Here is a 15,126-nt window from a genome sequence, read left to right on the forward strand (position 1 = left end):
GAGTGTTTCGGGCCAAAACGGTTGTGCGAATCCCCGCTCGCTCGAAACCCATCCCCGCCCTCCAGGTAGCAAAGGCAGGGGTAAGGATCGCGATCAAAACAAGAAGAACCCCACAACCACCATAATAAACCGGACGCACAGCACGAGATAGTAACCAGGTTCACTCTCCTACGCGACCTGTGTTCACCTCCGGATTCTCGGGTTTGTCAGAGAACACGCAAAGTCTTAAAATTCTCCTCCTCCCTCCGGTAACTAATCACAGGAGTCTAATGTCCTTCATGCCCCTCCACCTGCTTGGGGGCCAAGACTCAGGGCTCCTTTTCCCTCGCTTTTTCTCAATTGGGTTTCAGATGATGAGAAATGCCGGCAGTGGGTTTTCTGTCTGCTTTCTCTCCTCGTGCCATTTTTCGGGGCTTCCTGAATATCACCACCACCGTTCACGATTACACCGCAAGAATAATCGTATCACCTTCACCTCAACCGCGCGCCTCTAACCGGTCTTTCCTAAATGCACAGATCAGGACAATTGGTTTGCACCGAGTCTAGGTCCCTTGGCTCCAGCAAGCGCGCTGATCTCGTAGTCCTGAGCCTCGGGGCGGCTGGCCTCAGCAGGGCACCTGGCTGTCGCCCGAGGACGGTGCCCAGGATCGCCGTGAGGACAGCCCTCGGGTGGCCACAGCCTCAGAAACCTCCTGCCCACCTCGGGTGATGCGCAGAGAGCCAACACCCAGGGCTCCGACCTTCCTCCAAAACGCACAGCCCGCTTCCGAAAGGAGCACCCTAAAGGACCCTGCCCTCCCTCCACCCGCAGCTCCCTCTCCTTTTAAAAGAACAAAAGCGACCACTCACCATGTCTGTCTGGCGCGGGCGACGGAGGGAGCGGGCCGCGAGTGAACCCAGCCTTGGTGACACCGGGCTTGGCTCCGGCAGGCGCGTTCTATATCTCCTTGGGAGAGGCCAGGTTTGCGTCAGTGCAAAGCAAGGTGCCCTTCGGTTGACATTTTCTTGATAATACAAGTTTGATAAATCATTACCCACCCCCCCACCTTGGACTCCAGTTTTAAAGGGACAACGGCCGAGAGTCGGCCAGCCTGTCGTCCCTGCGGCGGGAGGGGGCTGCGTGTTCGGCGTGACTCATGTGGGTCTGATTACTAAACCGGAGCCGGCGGGAGGGGACGACAGAAGTTTGCCTCCTAATTAAGGCAAACATGGGAGGGACACGTCCCACTGCACCCAAGGCGAGGCGCCGCCGCCAACAGAGCGGATTGGGCTGCGCGCTGGGAGAGGGGAAGGAATTAAATCACTGTCAAGCTTCCAGTCTTCCTCTCCTCTGGATCCCGCAGCTGCCTCTGCGACCTGCAGGCAGCGGGTTCCACGATATCACCCCGAGACCCAGGCCCTGCGATGGCCCGGGCTGTGGGGCCTTCATCCCCCTGGGATGAAGGGAAGGGTGTCCCCTGCCCTTGCACCTGCAGACTTCAGATCCTCACAGCCTACCCTGCACACGACCAGTGTCAGCCCTCCCAGAAAACTAGGGGTTTTGCTTAGGAATCGAGGAATCGAGGTCTAATCTCTGGCTTCCTGGTTCATCTCTGTTCACACACACACACACACACATTCTGAGTACACTTACAACTGTGCTCGTATTTTTATGTTTAGGCTCCTCTGAAAACCCTTTCAAGAAATAAAGAAGAAATTATTTGCAGCAGTGCCCTCGTTGTTAGGTCACCTTCAAAGTCACAGGGCGGCCGTTCTGTCGTCGCGGGCCTCCCAGTAGGGCCCGGCACAGTCAGCAGGACGCGGGAGCGCAAGGCCCGGGGCCTGCGGGTGGCGGCCCCCAAGCACCCGCGGCAGGGCTGGCCTGGCGGGAAGGCCTGGGAGGACGGAGGTGCTAGGGCGCTGCGGCGGGGGGGGGGGGGGGGGGGCGGCCCGAGATTAAACGGGGCTTTCCCCGTCCGAGGAGAGGGACGCACCGTTACCGAGGAGGTGCGGTTTGGGGGCTAAACGGGGATTCGTGATAAAGCGCGTGCCCCCCGCTCCTTGGGGCTGGCCTCGGTGGGGGGGCGCAGGCCTCCGCGGGGGGCTCGAGGCGCAGGGCGGGGGGGGGGGGAGTCCCCGCGCGGCAGGAGGTCGCGGCGGCAGGTTGCGGCGGCGCCCGGGGCGCTGGGGTCCTCCGCTGCCTCCGCTGCCTCCGCTGCCTCCGCTGCCTCCGCCGCTCCCCGAGCCCCGAGCCCCGCCAGCCGGGACCCGGTGCGCCCGGGCGGGGCGGCTCGAGCGGAGGCCCCCGACGCCGCGGGGTTCGGGCTGCTTGGGCGGAGGTCGGGGCTCGCGTTCACGGAGCGCTCAGCACCGACCCCGAGCAGGGGCTTCCCGCGGGCTCCCGGCTGGCTCGGGAACAGCTCGGGGACCTCCCAGGTCTCTGCGCCAGAAGCTCCCGGACCCGAGGTGCAGACGTGCTTGGGAGCCCCGGAAAGGCCCGCAGCCCCCCCAAGGGCCCGCGGGGGCGTCGCGGGGTCCCCGAGGCCGGCTCCGCGGGAAGCAGGACACGGAGGGCGCGGGAGGGCCCACGGGCGGCGGGGCCCCAAGCCCGGGGTCGGGGTCGGGGGGGGGGGGGAGGCCGAGGGAGCCCAGCGGCTCCTTCCCAGACGCGCCCCAGCTTCCGAGAAGCCGCAGCGGGCGCGGGAGGGCAAGGCCGGGCTCACGGCCCCCGCCTCGGGCCCCCCCGCCCCCGCGGGCCCCGGACACGCGCGCACCAAGGCCCGTCACGACTCGGAAAGGCGCCGGCCTCTCGCGGCGCGCGGGAGCCCGGGGAGCGCCCACGGACACCCCGACGTTCCGGGGCGCGCTGACGTGGCGGGGCTGGGGGGGGCCGAGGGCGCGCGGGGGTCCCCGCGGGGCGCGGCTGCCGCGTCAGGCCCTGGGGAGGGCGGGGGGCGCGCTGGGAGGGCTGCGGGGCGGGGGCGCGCGGTGGAGGCGCTGCAGGGGCTCCCCCCGCCCCCCCCGCCCCCCCCCCCGCCTGCAGCCCCGAGAGGGTCTACAAGGAAGGGGCTGCGCTGCGAGGGGAGGGAACCCTGGGGGGAGATCCTGGGGGGCGGGGGCGCGCGGTGGAGGCGCTGCAGGGGCTCCCCCCGCCCCCCCCCCCGCCTGCAGCCCCGAGGGTCTAGAAGGAAGGGGCTGCGCTGCGAGGGGAGGGGGGCCCTGGGGGTGCAGACCCCGGGGGCGGGGGCCCGAGGACGCGGAGCAGACCGGCCTCGCCCCCGCCGCCGCGCCTGCTCCCCTGCTCCGAGTGATAATCCCGCCCGCGCGGCGGCCGAGACGGGCCGACGTCCGCATCCATCACCGCGCGGCCCCTCGGTCGGAGGGAGCCGGTCACTGTGGCCTTAATTACTTTGTCAGAGATGAAAAATAGTAATTGATTTCGCCCTCGATCACGTTGCCCCCGCTCCTTGCAGATAAGCAAATAAATAGCTTCAAAAAAAAAAAGAAAAAGAGAGAGCCCCGTCCATCTGGCATTTGCGGGGCGCGGGGGGGGGGCGTCCGCGGAAGAAGATCCGCCCCGCGGGGCCGCGCCACGCCGCGGGGGCCACCCTGAACCTCGCAGAGGCCGCGCCGGGCGGGGGTGCAGGGGGCGAGGCCGCGAGCACAGGCGCCTGCTCCTCCGAGGCCGCGGCCGCCCCTCCGGACCGCGGGCGAGGAAGCCCGAGCGAGAAGCGAGTTGGCGCGGTCTCCGGCCCCGAATGCCCTGCGCCCCTGCGCGGCGGCCCCCGGGTGCGCTCACAGGCCGGGTGAGAGCCCGGGTCGGTGCCACCTGCCCGCGACGGCCCAGTGTGGCTGCGGTGCGGCCCTGCGCTAGGACTGCGGCCCCTGCGGCCTGGGGTGCAGGCCCCACCTGCGAGCAGAGGAGGAGGAGGCTGCACCCCACCTCGGGGCTGCTGGGGGCACGACCGCGGGCCCGGGAACTGCGGAGACGGCTCAGCGGCCTGCTTTGCTGTCCATAAGCAACTGTTCCTCTTCATTCTTGGGAAGATCATGGTTGAAGCCCCCCCCGCCCCCCGCTTTAGCAGATAGAACCGTTGCTTCTCCCGGGTTCCAAACGGAAGGTGCGCACAGGGGAGAGCCCGCTCATGTTGCAACAGCTTCCCTCCTCATCCCGGGGTCTGGTCGCGCAGTAATCAAGTGTTTATCAACAGAAAAGTGGGAGCATCCTGTAAAATGGAGCACCCAGACACAGAGGCTGCCCGGTGTCCTGAGACCCCTTTTGTTCAGGCACAGGGAAGTCTCGTGCAAAATGACAGGAGGTAAGGGCTGTGTGGTGCGCGGTTTTCCCCTGGACCTCAGGTGTCAGGGAGAACGGACTAATCACGGGCAGGTTCCCCCACCAAGGAATTTCAGTAGAGACGGAAGCTGGGAATCGGAGGCTCAGCTAAGGGACTCGTCGGTGCGCAAAACGTAGGTCCCAAATCCTGAGACTCAGACAGGCAGGACGCTCGGTCCTGAGTCAGCAAGAGTGAGGATTCTCACTTCACTGCAGCAAAACCCAGGGCAGTGGGCGCAGGCGCGCAGGGGGTGCCGGCGCAGACGCAGACAAGTTTAGAACAAGCTGCAGAGGACATTCAAGGTCATCCATAGTCATCCGTAGTCCCGCACGGCTCCGGTGGGAAAGCAGAGGTCGAGGGAGGAAAAGTCACTGCTCAAGGTCACTTGCAAATTAGAAACAAAGTCTAGTAGCATCTGTTCTTTTAAAGGGAGAGACAAAGAAAAGGGTCGTGCTGTCCTTTGATCCAGCAATCTCACTCTGAGGAACCTACCCCAAGGAACAAGGGCTCAGGGCAAGGATGTTTATCATAGCCTGGTTGATAAGTGAAAGTGATAAGGGAAAAAATACCCACATTAGATCACTGGTATAGCTAAAATATGGAAGGAGTTCGACTGTTAGCATGATTTAGAGTCACACCGTTAGCCCTGACAGATTTTCCTGAAGTATTGTGGGAGAAAAGCAAGATGCATTGAAAGGTGAATGATATGACCCCATTGTGTGTGTATGTGTGTGTGTGTGTGTATGTGTGTGTGTGTGTGTGTGTGTGAGAGAGAGAGAGAGAGAGAGAGAGAGAGAGAGAGCCATCCAGTACAACGTGGAAGCATACACACTGGCGGACAGTGTGCTTTAGGGTGGTGGAGTGGGGAAGAGAGAGAGGGGAAGAGGAAAAAAAAAAACAGGAAAAAGAGGGGAAAGGCCATACTTAAAAAATGGTTGTTAATTGTCATATTTATCAATTTATGTAAGAAAATGTATAAGCATTTTTTTAAAAATTCAGCCCTAGACCCTACTCCTTTAATTAATGAGGATATTCACCAAACAGTCTATTTCTATTAGAAAGTGTTCAGCCTCCATCTATTTTATGGTCTTCCTCTGAGGAGCAGAGCTCAGAAAAATGAGTTCAGTTAATTAAGGACCCCGAGCCACTAATATCTGGCTAGTCTTCCTTTTAAAGTCCTGGCATTTCTATCTCCCAGCTCTGCTGGGCTGGAACCGTTACAGGACATGGTTTTGGAAAACATGATGATGATCTGAGCCTCCCGCCCCCATCCTTGTATACGTTAAACTATAAAAGACACTAAAATGACACTAAACTAAAATTTTCCAATTTCTAATTCTTCCATAATGACAATATCGGCGCCTTCTGGTAAACAGCACATTCACTTCCTTCCTCTGCTCCTTTTCCTCATCACTCTTCCAGTCGTCCTGCTTTACTAGTTGCATATGTTTGGTTCACTAATTAATATTGTTCCAAGTTCAAGTCTTCTCTGTTTTATCCATCTGCTCAAATTTCCCACACCCTAAAATGGGAGATACCAGCCTTGTAACAGAAGTCACGTCTCAAATACATTCATTATTGGAAATAAGAAATTTCTAATATATGAAGTACAAGAAAATCACTGTTTTATGTCTACAGTGTTAGCAAAGAAGAGTCTCTTTTTTCTCTGGAATGTTCCTTTTTCCCCTGGTTTTCTGTTGCTGTCCTAGTTAGTGAGATTAAAAAAAAAAAATTGAGTTCAAAGTCATGCAAACCTAGCAGGAATTCCTACAAGTAGAGCGGAACAGATGTTGGGAAGAATCACTATAAAAGCAGTTGGTGGAGTTAACCAAGGCTATTGAGTGGATTCTGAACAAGGGTCAGAAAGGCACAGTGGTGAAGACAATGGTCCAGGATGTGGGACTTGGAAAATTCAAGCCTCTTTATACCAGTAGGCAACACAGATGAGTTTCAGGACCTTATGATTTTGTCACTTTGGCGTCACCCTTGTAAATTGGGCCTAAGGGGCCATGGACATTGGCACCAAATTTGGGACCGTTGGTTCTAGTAATCTGCAGCGCTCAATACAGGACAACACGTATCAGACAATGGCCAGCTCCGTCTACGCTCTTTGAAAGACAGCTCAGGGTTCATTTATTATGATGGTAGCTGTCCCCTGGGATACCACCATTAGAGCTTGGAAATGATCCATGAAATCTCCGAACATAGTCTCTTAGGGTCTGCGTTCTAGTCCAGAGTGTTTCTATTTCCAGTCTCAAGGTTTCCCAGGTGGAGATAACCTGATATATTTGCATAAGTTGATCTCTTTATGGTAATTTAAAATTAGAAGTCAAGAGTTTGAGTCCAAGTTCAGCCACTTAACTAGGTGTATATTCTTCGGTGGTTACTTACCCTGTGAGCCTTGCTTTCCTTCCCAGTAAAATGGTGATTAAATGAGATATAGTGTATGAAAGCTTCTAGAATAGTGGTCAACTTAGACAAAGAGCTCCTTCCTCCTTGAGATACCAGGTTTTCGTGGGGTTGAAAGTGATGCTGTTCCCCTAGACAAGTGACAAAATGACTCCTTTCTGTGGATCTAATATTGCTGGATTATTATCTAGGTTTTATTCTCCTTATTTTCTTGATGGGACATGATCTTTGCCTGGTGCCACTTTGTTTTGTTTTCCTGTTCTCTTTCTTTCTTAAAAGTTCCAGACCCAGTCATGTCTATGCCTCTGCATCTGCAGTATCCTTTGTCCAAAATGCTCTTCTCTGCAGGGTGAATTCCTAGTTATACCTGAGGACCCATTGCCCAAAATGTATCTCCTCTCAAGAGGCTTTTAATGAACAGAGTTAGTATCTCCATCCTGTGTGCTTCTCTAGCATTAGTGCATTCTAATTATTTCCATGTGTGCCTTTGGTTCTACAGGACCACTAGTCACCTGTGGCTACTTATGTTAAAATTAAAATTAAGTGTAAATTAAATTAAATTAAGTGTGAAATTCCATTCTTCAGTCACACTAACTACATTCTTAGTACCCCATAGCTACTTGCACTGGACAGTGCAGGGAACATTTCCGCCATTGCAGAAAATTCTATTAGTGTTATTCTAAATTGTGAGCACATCAAAGGCAGAAGAGCTTAGTTTTTTAAAAGCCTCTGTATTTCTACTTGTACTGGCGACACACAGTAGGCACTTAGTATTTTTGAATAAGTGTATTAAAAATCATAGAACGGCCTCCTGATTTCTTATTTGTCCCTTTACTGCCTTCTCTAAAACATATTGTTTTGTATTTTTATTATTTTTACTTTTTATTTTTACATGTCCATTACAGAAAATTCGGAAAAGCTCTAAGAACATAAAAATATACATTCTCATAGCCCCCAAATATATCCTATTAACATTTTGCTGGAAGACTTTCTGGACTTTCATGTGTAGGAAGATGGTTTTTGTTTTTATAAAATTGAGATAATGCTGTTTATAGTCTTTGTGATCTTTTTTTAAAACTCATAATATAGCTGATATTAGTTCTGCTGCTATTGCCATAAAAATCTACATTGTCATTTTTAATTATTTTTAATTGCTACACAGATTTCATAGTATATCACAATTTAACTAATAAACAATTATTTCACATTTGGAATGGATAATATAGATAGATGCTAGATATAGAGAGAGAATATATATCCAATATATATATTATCCTATCTATATCTATGTATAGAGAGAGGGGAGAAAGGTGAGGGGTGGAGGGAGAGGGGGTGAGAAAGAATATCTTAAGCAAACTCCATGCCCAGCTCAGAGACTGATTCAATTCCACAACCCTGAGATCATGAGCCACTCAGGTGTCCCTCTAATATTTATCATAAATTATATATAAATTGCCATTTAAAGGAATTGCATATTTTTGAAAATTGGATCTATCTTATCTGGACCGGTTTTTTTGAGGTGTACTTCAAGACATGGACATGGAGCTGTATATGAAGGTGTATGAAAAAAAAAAATGAAGGTGTATGCAAGGGGAGGTGGGCAGGGGAATGCGGTGACTGGGTGACGGGCACTGAGGGGGGCACTTGATGGGATGAGCACTGGGTGTTATACTATATGTTGGCAAATCAAACTCCAATAAAAAAATATAGAAAAAAATGAGATTAAATATCACAACATGGGAGAAAAAGAAAAAGAAAAAAGATGTACCTAAGCTCTGAGCAGTGGGTGACTGGGCTCTGTGTTTTGTTTCCATTAGTCTTCCCAGTGAGGCCCAGCAATCTGTGTATACCTCTGGCTATAAGAAAGCCATAGAAATAAAAAGCCATAGTATGTTTCCATAAAGATTAAATCAGCTTTCTCTGTAGCATATTTTTTAAGTGGAAAGAATATTAGTCGGTAACTACAAATATTTGTAATTGTCAGCATGCACAATATCCAAATTTTACAACTATTAGGACCGAAGACGTAAGCCCATCTGTTTATACAGGATTTAATTAAACAGTTGTGAGAAATAATGCAAACATTATTAAAATGTGCAGGATTTGTGAACACTTCCTCTGCAGTGGAAATGCCTGATTCAGGGCTCTCTCTGGTTTTTACAGATTATATGGATGATGGCATGTTTTTCCAAGTCATTAACTTGGGCTCAGCTTTGGGGCCAAATGAGAAGCTACATCCAAACCATTCTGAGAGTCTGGGTGATTGGTGGAGCTGACAAAGGAAAGACCCTCTGTCATTCACCACTGTGGGAGCATTTGGGGAGTGTGATTGCCTACGACAACTCATGGTTCAGTGATTCCATTGTTTCATGAAGGCCTGGTTTCACTGATACTAAGAGAAAAAGGTGGCTTGTGCCCTCACATGGGTTATTCAAGGTGACACTCTCAAAGACATTTCCAATAGTTTTTTTTTTTCCTTTAGAAATGTATTCTGTCATTTGGGGCATTAAGATGTTTTTGTATTGCATTATAGAAAAATATAAGCAGAAAGAAGAAAATAAACATTATCCCACCATGACTCTTTTGTTTGCAAGGGACAAAAACCAACTCAAAACTATCTGAAGCTCAAGGTACCAAGTCATGGTTATGTGAAGGTCAAAATGGAGCTGACTTCAAGGTGGGCTGGATCCCAGGCTGCCTATAGCATCAGGGTCCCTTCTCTGAGTTTTGGACCCTATTAGTTCATCTGTCACATGTTTTCAGACTCACCCAGAGTTCTATGTACCCATGTTCATAGACTATCATCCAAGGGGAAAGAGATAGCTACATCTCTACCTTAGTTTGGGAAGGACTATAAAAGGCCAAGCCCTGAGACAAGGCCTTTGATGTAGGCAGATTATGTGGGAGGGGGTCCCAGCTGAGGGAGCAAGGAAAGTGAGACAGGGATGGGACATGAGTCAGTAAAGAGAGTGCTAATGAGTGAGTTACCACTATGGGCGACTGTGGTTTAGGCCCACTGGAGTCCCTCTGAGGCACCATGTGGAACACATGTCAGATTCCCCCCCAGGAGACAAGGAAGGTACGAGGTGATTTGTCACAGACTCTCATCCTTTCCTGGCTGAGGATTGTTCCCGAGGGTGTCAATCCCCAGACCTTGTGGGCATTCTGCACTTGAGCTGGGCAAGTTTCCATAGCACTTGGAAAACCTTTCACATTTGTCAAGTGGAGATGAATGTAAATAAATCTTGCCCAACTCTCAAAGCTGAGGTGAAGATCAAATAAGATAATAGAATGGTGAGAGCTAAGTAAACTGCAAAATATCATGCAGATCTTGAATCTCTATTATTTCACGCTCATGGGCCTGAGGCCCATAGATCTGTTCTGAATCACACAGGTGTCCATGCATGTGTGCATGTTGCAGGACAACGGTGTTTCTTGAAGAGGAGCTATGATCGAGAAGGTCACTTACCAAAGACAGGACCACTGATAGACCTAGAATGAGAAAAGGATCCCATGAGCCAGACGTGGCAATCTGCTGGCTATATCCCCCACTATTTTACAATTATCCATAGTAATTGAGTTTAGCTGGGCACACAGCAGTCCAGTTGAAGATGATGTATCTATATCTTCCTTACAGCTCAGTGAGCCCTTGTCACTAAGTTCTGGCCACTGGGGTATGAGCAAACCTCAGGGTTGTCCTCAGGGTTTTGCCTTAAAAATCTTAAGTATATACTCCCCCTGCCTGTTGGCTGAGAGATGACGAGAGCTGCAATCATTACCTTGGACCTACAAGTAAGAGGCACTTGTTAAGAGTGGCTGGGCTGCCTACCATGTCTTGGCTCTGCCATAAAACACAAATAAATTTATCTAGTTTAAGCTGCTGTCCTTTGGGATTTCTTTGTTATGGAAACAATACTTTTACCCTAACTAACACAGTGCACATTCCATATGTGAAACCAGGTCTGCCCCAGGTGGGCACAAGAGTCTTCTGTCAAATTGAGGCCATGTCCGTGCACCAGACTATGGGATGACCTGCCACTCTGGTTGATTGGGAGACCCGTGGGCCATTTTTCTTAAAAGCCATTTTCTGTCAGGCTGGCCTGCCAAGGTCACTTGTAAGAGGCAAGCAGCATGGGTATCAGATTGAGGGTAGAGCGTGAGTCACCAGTCCTACTCTAGTATCCTGTACTGCTGGTAAGCTGGCTTCCCCTCATTAGCTGGACCCCACTCATGATGAGGCCTTTACACACCTGCTAGGATCTGGACACTGAGTGTGGTACTTCACATCCCTAGCCTTAAGGTAGGTGGTATTTTCGTGCCAAGAACAGTCTCGGAGGTTGAGCGTGTTCCATGAGGTAACACAGAACCCAGGTGTCAAGGCAGATTGGTATCAATCTACAGCCTGTGCTTCTTCTACTACATGCACTGCCTTCAAATAAACTGCCTACTTCCAAGTATGGTTTATGGTTGCTTGTGTAAAGCTGGCATCTGCCTACTGAGATGACAATCTTAGGATAACCCAGGATAATCTCACCATCTCAAAATTCTAACCTCCTCACATCCACAAAGACCTTTTTCCTCCATATAGGATAACATTCATAGGTTCCAGGAATTATGACATGGCTATCTTGTTTGGGGGGGGGAGCATTTTTCAGCCTGCTGTTATCTGCCCTCTGGCCCCCACAGACTCATGTCTGTCTCACATGCATCATAAAGTCAACCCACCGCAACATTTCCCCAAATTTCAACCCATTAAATCATCCACTCAAATCCAAAATCTCATCTAAATATCATCTGGTCAGAAGTCCCCAATCTCATCATTTAAATTTCTCCTACACCAAGTATGGGTGAGACTCTGTATGATCCATTATCCTAAAGCAAAATTTTTCTCCATCTGTGAACTTGGAAAATCGAAAGCAAGATATTTATTTCCAAAATACGATGGTGGGGTAGGCAGTTACAGACATTCCCATTCCTAAAGGGAGAAGATGGAAGGAAGACAGAGGCCAACCTTGCCAAATTTCAAAACTCATCAGTGAAAATTCCAATAGGTTTCAAGGGCTGGGAACAATCCCCTGTGGCTGGAGGCCCTGCCCTGCGGGCCCATGAGTTGAGGCACGGGCTATTATTATGTTCACTTTCCAGATGAGCAAAAAAGGAGGCACACTGAGGTGAAGCACCTGAACAAGATCATATAGCTGGTGAGAGCCTGAGCGGGGTGATGTTCTCTCAGGCTGACTGCGGGGACTCCGTCTGCAGAGGTTCTCTGGATTTATGAAGGGTCCTAGAAAGCTATGGGGACTTTTGCTGTTGCAAATTAAAAATACCATTGTCTTTAAAAGTACTTCTCTTTTTGGCATGCCTGGGTAGCTCAGCGGTGGAGCGCCTGCCTTCAGCCCGGGGCGTGATCCCAGGGTCCTGGGATGGAGTCCCACGTCGGGCTCCCTGCGTGGAGCCTGCTTCTCCCTCTGCCTGTGTCTCTGCCTCTCTCTCTGTATCTCTCATGAATAAATTAATAAAATCTTTTTTTAAAAAACTTCTCTTTTTAAAATATTTATTTATTTATTCATTTATTTGAGAGACAGCATGCACGTGCATGGGGGAGGGGTTAGAGAGAGAGGGAGAATCTTTTTTTTCTTTTTTTTTTATTTTTATTTACTCATTCATGAGAGACACAGAGAGAAAGAGAGAGAGAGGCAAAGTCACAGGCAGAGGGAGAAGCAGGCTCCACACAGGGAGCCAGACGTGGGAATCGATCCCTGGACCCCGGGATCACACCCTGGGCTGAAGGCATCGCTAAACTGCTGAGCCACCCGGGCTGCCTGGAGAGAGAGAATCTTAAGCAGACTCCCCACAGAGTGTAGAGCCTGACACGAGGCTGGAACCCATGGACCCTGAGATCATGACCTGAGCTGAAATCAGGAGTTGGACTCAACCAACTAGGCCAACCAGGTGCCCCTAAAAATACTTCTGGAGCAAGCAAAGTACATGGGCCAGCTGTACCTTGCACCTCCTGCCTCCACTCTTTGTTTGTAGTTATCTTTTTGATTAAAAAAAAAAAAAAGGCTTCTCAAATCTTGAGCACTTGGAGGGGAGAAGCTCTGAGAGAACTGGAGGCAGTTTTACAAAGGGTCTAGATAACTATCCCATACTGGTAACGCATATTATATAAGTTTCCACGTTGGTTGAGAGTGTGGGCTTTCAAGTCAGATCTAGTTTGGGGTCTTAGCTCCTCTACTACTAGCTCCATGACCCCAGGCAAGTGATTTTCAACCTCTCTATGCTCTAGTTTCCCTTTTAGGAAGTGAGATAATAATAGAACCTGTCTCATGGATTTTTGGGGAGTGAATGAAGCAACATATATAAAGTGCTTAGCACAGTCCTTGATACGTGTGAGCTGTTGCTAATATTATTTTTGTTGTTATTTCTCTTTGTTATGGTGTGGTCTCTGGAGCTAATACCTTCTGGTGAAGGTGGCTTAAAGACTGATCAATGGGCAGCCCAGGTGGCTCGGTGGTTTGGCGCCGTCTTCAGCCCAGGGTATGATCCTGGAGACCCAGGATCGAGTCCCACGTTGGTCTCCCTGCATGGAGCCTGCTTCTCCCTCTGCCTGTGTCTCTGCCTCTCTCTCTGTGTGTCTCTCATGAATAAATAAAATAAAATCTTAAAAAAAAAAAGACTGATCAATGCAGAGGCTACAAATCTTTTTAAAATGTATTTTTAAAAGGGGGCGCTTGGCTGGCTCAGTTGGTAGAGCATGCAACTCTTGATCTTGGGGTCATAAGTTCAAGCTCCACTTTGGACCTAGAGCTTACTCAAACAACAAAAAATATATATATATTTTAAAAGAAAGTGCCTCATGTAGCTTCAGCCTTGTTGTTATCCAAAGGATCTTGTGCCCCTTTTCAAGTTCTTCCTGAAAAGTAACAAGGGGAATATTAAATAAATTTAATTTTCATCCTTCTACAGCTCACAAAACATATACATTTTTTCCTTTCTCGTCTCTTTCCCTTAGCCCTTAGCTTTCTGTGTGATGGGGAGAAAAACCTTTAGGGAGGAAAAGGTTACCAGATTCATAAACCAGTTTTCCAATTACTGAGCTTTTGCAAAGAAAGATGCCATAATTGCTCAAAGTGAAAGGAAAAGAAAGAGATAAGAAAGTCAATTATCATGAGGATCGATGGTGAAAGCTTTCTGAAGGCCCAGGGAGTATTTTCCCCTGTCTTACCTGTCAGCAGACATGAGGGGAAAAAACTCCATACTAACCAGAAAATAGTGAGTACTTGTATTGCAACGATGCTCATGCTAGACTTTTCTTCCCTATTTTCACACACACACACACACACACACACACACACACACACAGTAAAGGACAATTGTGTCATGACATTCCAGCTCAAGTGAGGGGTAAGGATGAGTCGAAAGCCCAGACAGTGGGAGTTCCTCTGCTACTGGTATGAATGACAAGGAAAAGCCTGATAAATCAAAACAAACCAAGAAAGATACTGGAGGAACAATTATCTGGAATTGTTGTGCCTTGATTTATTGTTGTTTCCCACAGCCTATCTTTGGTACAGTCTCCGTCTTCAGAAGGCCAAATGTGGACAAGGACAAGGCAATTGCTTACAGGCAACTGGCTCAACACTGGCTGTTGAGCTGACCTTTTGGCTGATCTAGTGTTTTTTTTCTTGATGGAATGAAGCTTGCTCACTGGAGGTCTGATGAGCACATGGGTGTTTTGTCTTTTGAAGCAATGATGGGAATTTTTCCTGCAGTAGCCTTCTAGAACTCACAAAGCTGTGAATTTATAACTCCTTTCACTGACTTCAGGTGAACAAAGCCTTTCCGTTTGGGTTAATGTCTGGCTTGGTTTACCTTCTGTATACTGTTTACATGGTCTATGTTTATTTATTCAGTAAATATTTATTGGGCAGTAAAGTAACCCTGAGAATACAATAAACAATACAGATGCACCCCCTGCCTTCATTAACTTTACAGCCTATCAGGGAAGAGGATTATTAGGCTATTGTGATTGAGTATGATGAAGCTTGTGTTAATAACAGCAAATATTAATTAAATGATTATGAGGAGCCAGGTACAAAATACATATATTAACTCATTTACTGCCTGTGATAATTAGATAAAGTTAATAATTCCTTAGCCCCATTTATTAGATGAGGAAACTGAGGCACAGAGAGGATAAATAACTTGTCCAAGGCTACCAACTAGTAGGCAGTAGAGCTGGGTGATGGACCTGGGCAGTCCGGCTCCAGAGCCAGTGCTTTCAGCCATTATGCTCTAATTCAAGAAGCTGGGGGTCCCTGGGTGGCTCAGCAGTTTAACGCCTGCCTTTGGCCCAGGGCGTGATCCTGGAGTCCAGGGATCGAGTCCCACATCGGGC

The sequence above is a fragment of the Nyctereutes procyonoides genome, unplaced genomic scaffold (assembly GCF_905146905.1).
Source record: "Nyctereutes procyonoides isolate TBG_1078 unplaced genomic scaffold, NYPRO_anot_genome, whole genome shotgun sequence".
Taxonomy (NCBI): Eukaryota; Metazoa; Chordata; class Mammalia; order Carnivora; family Canidae; genus Nyctereutes; species Nyctereutes procyonoides.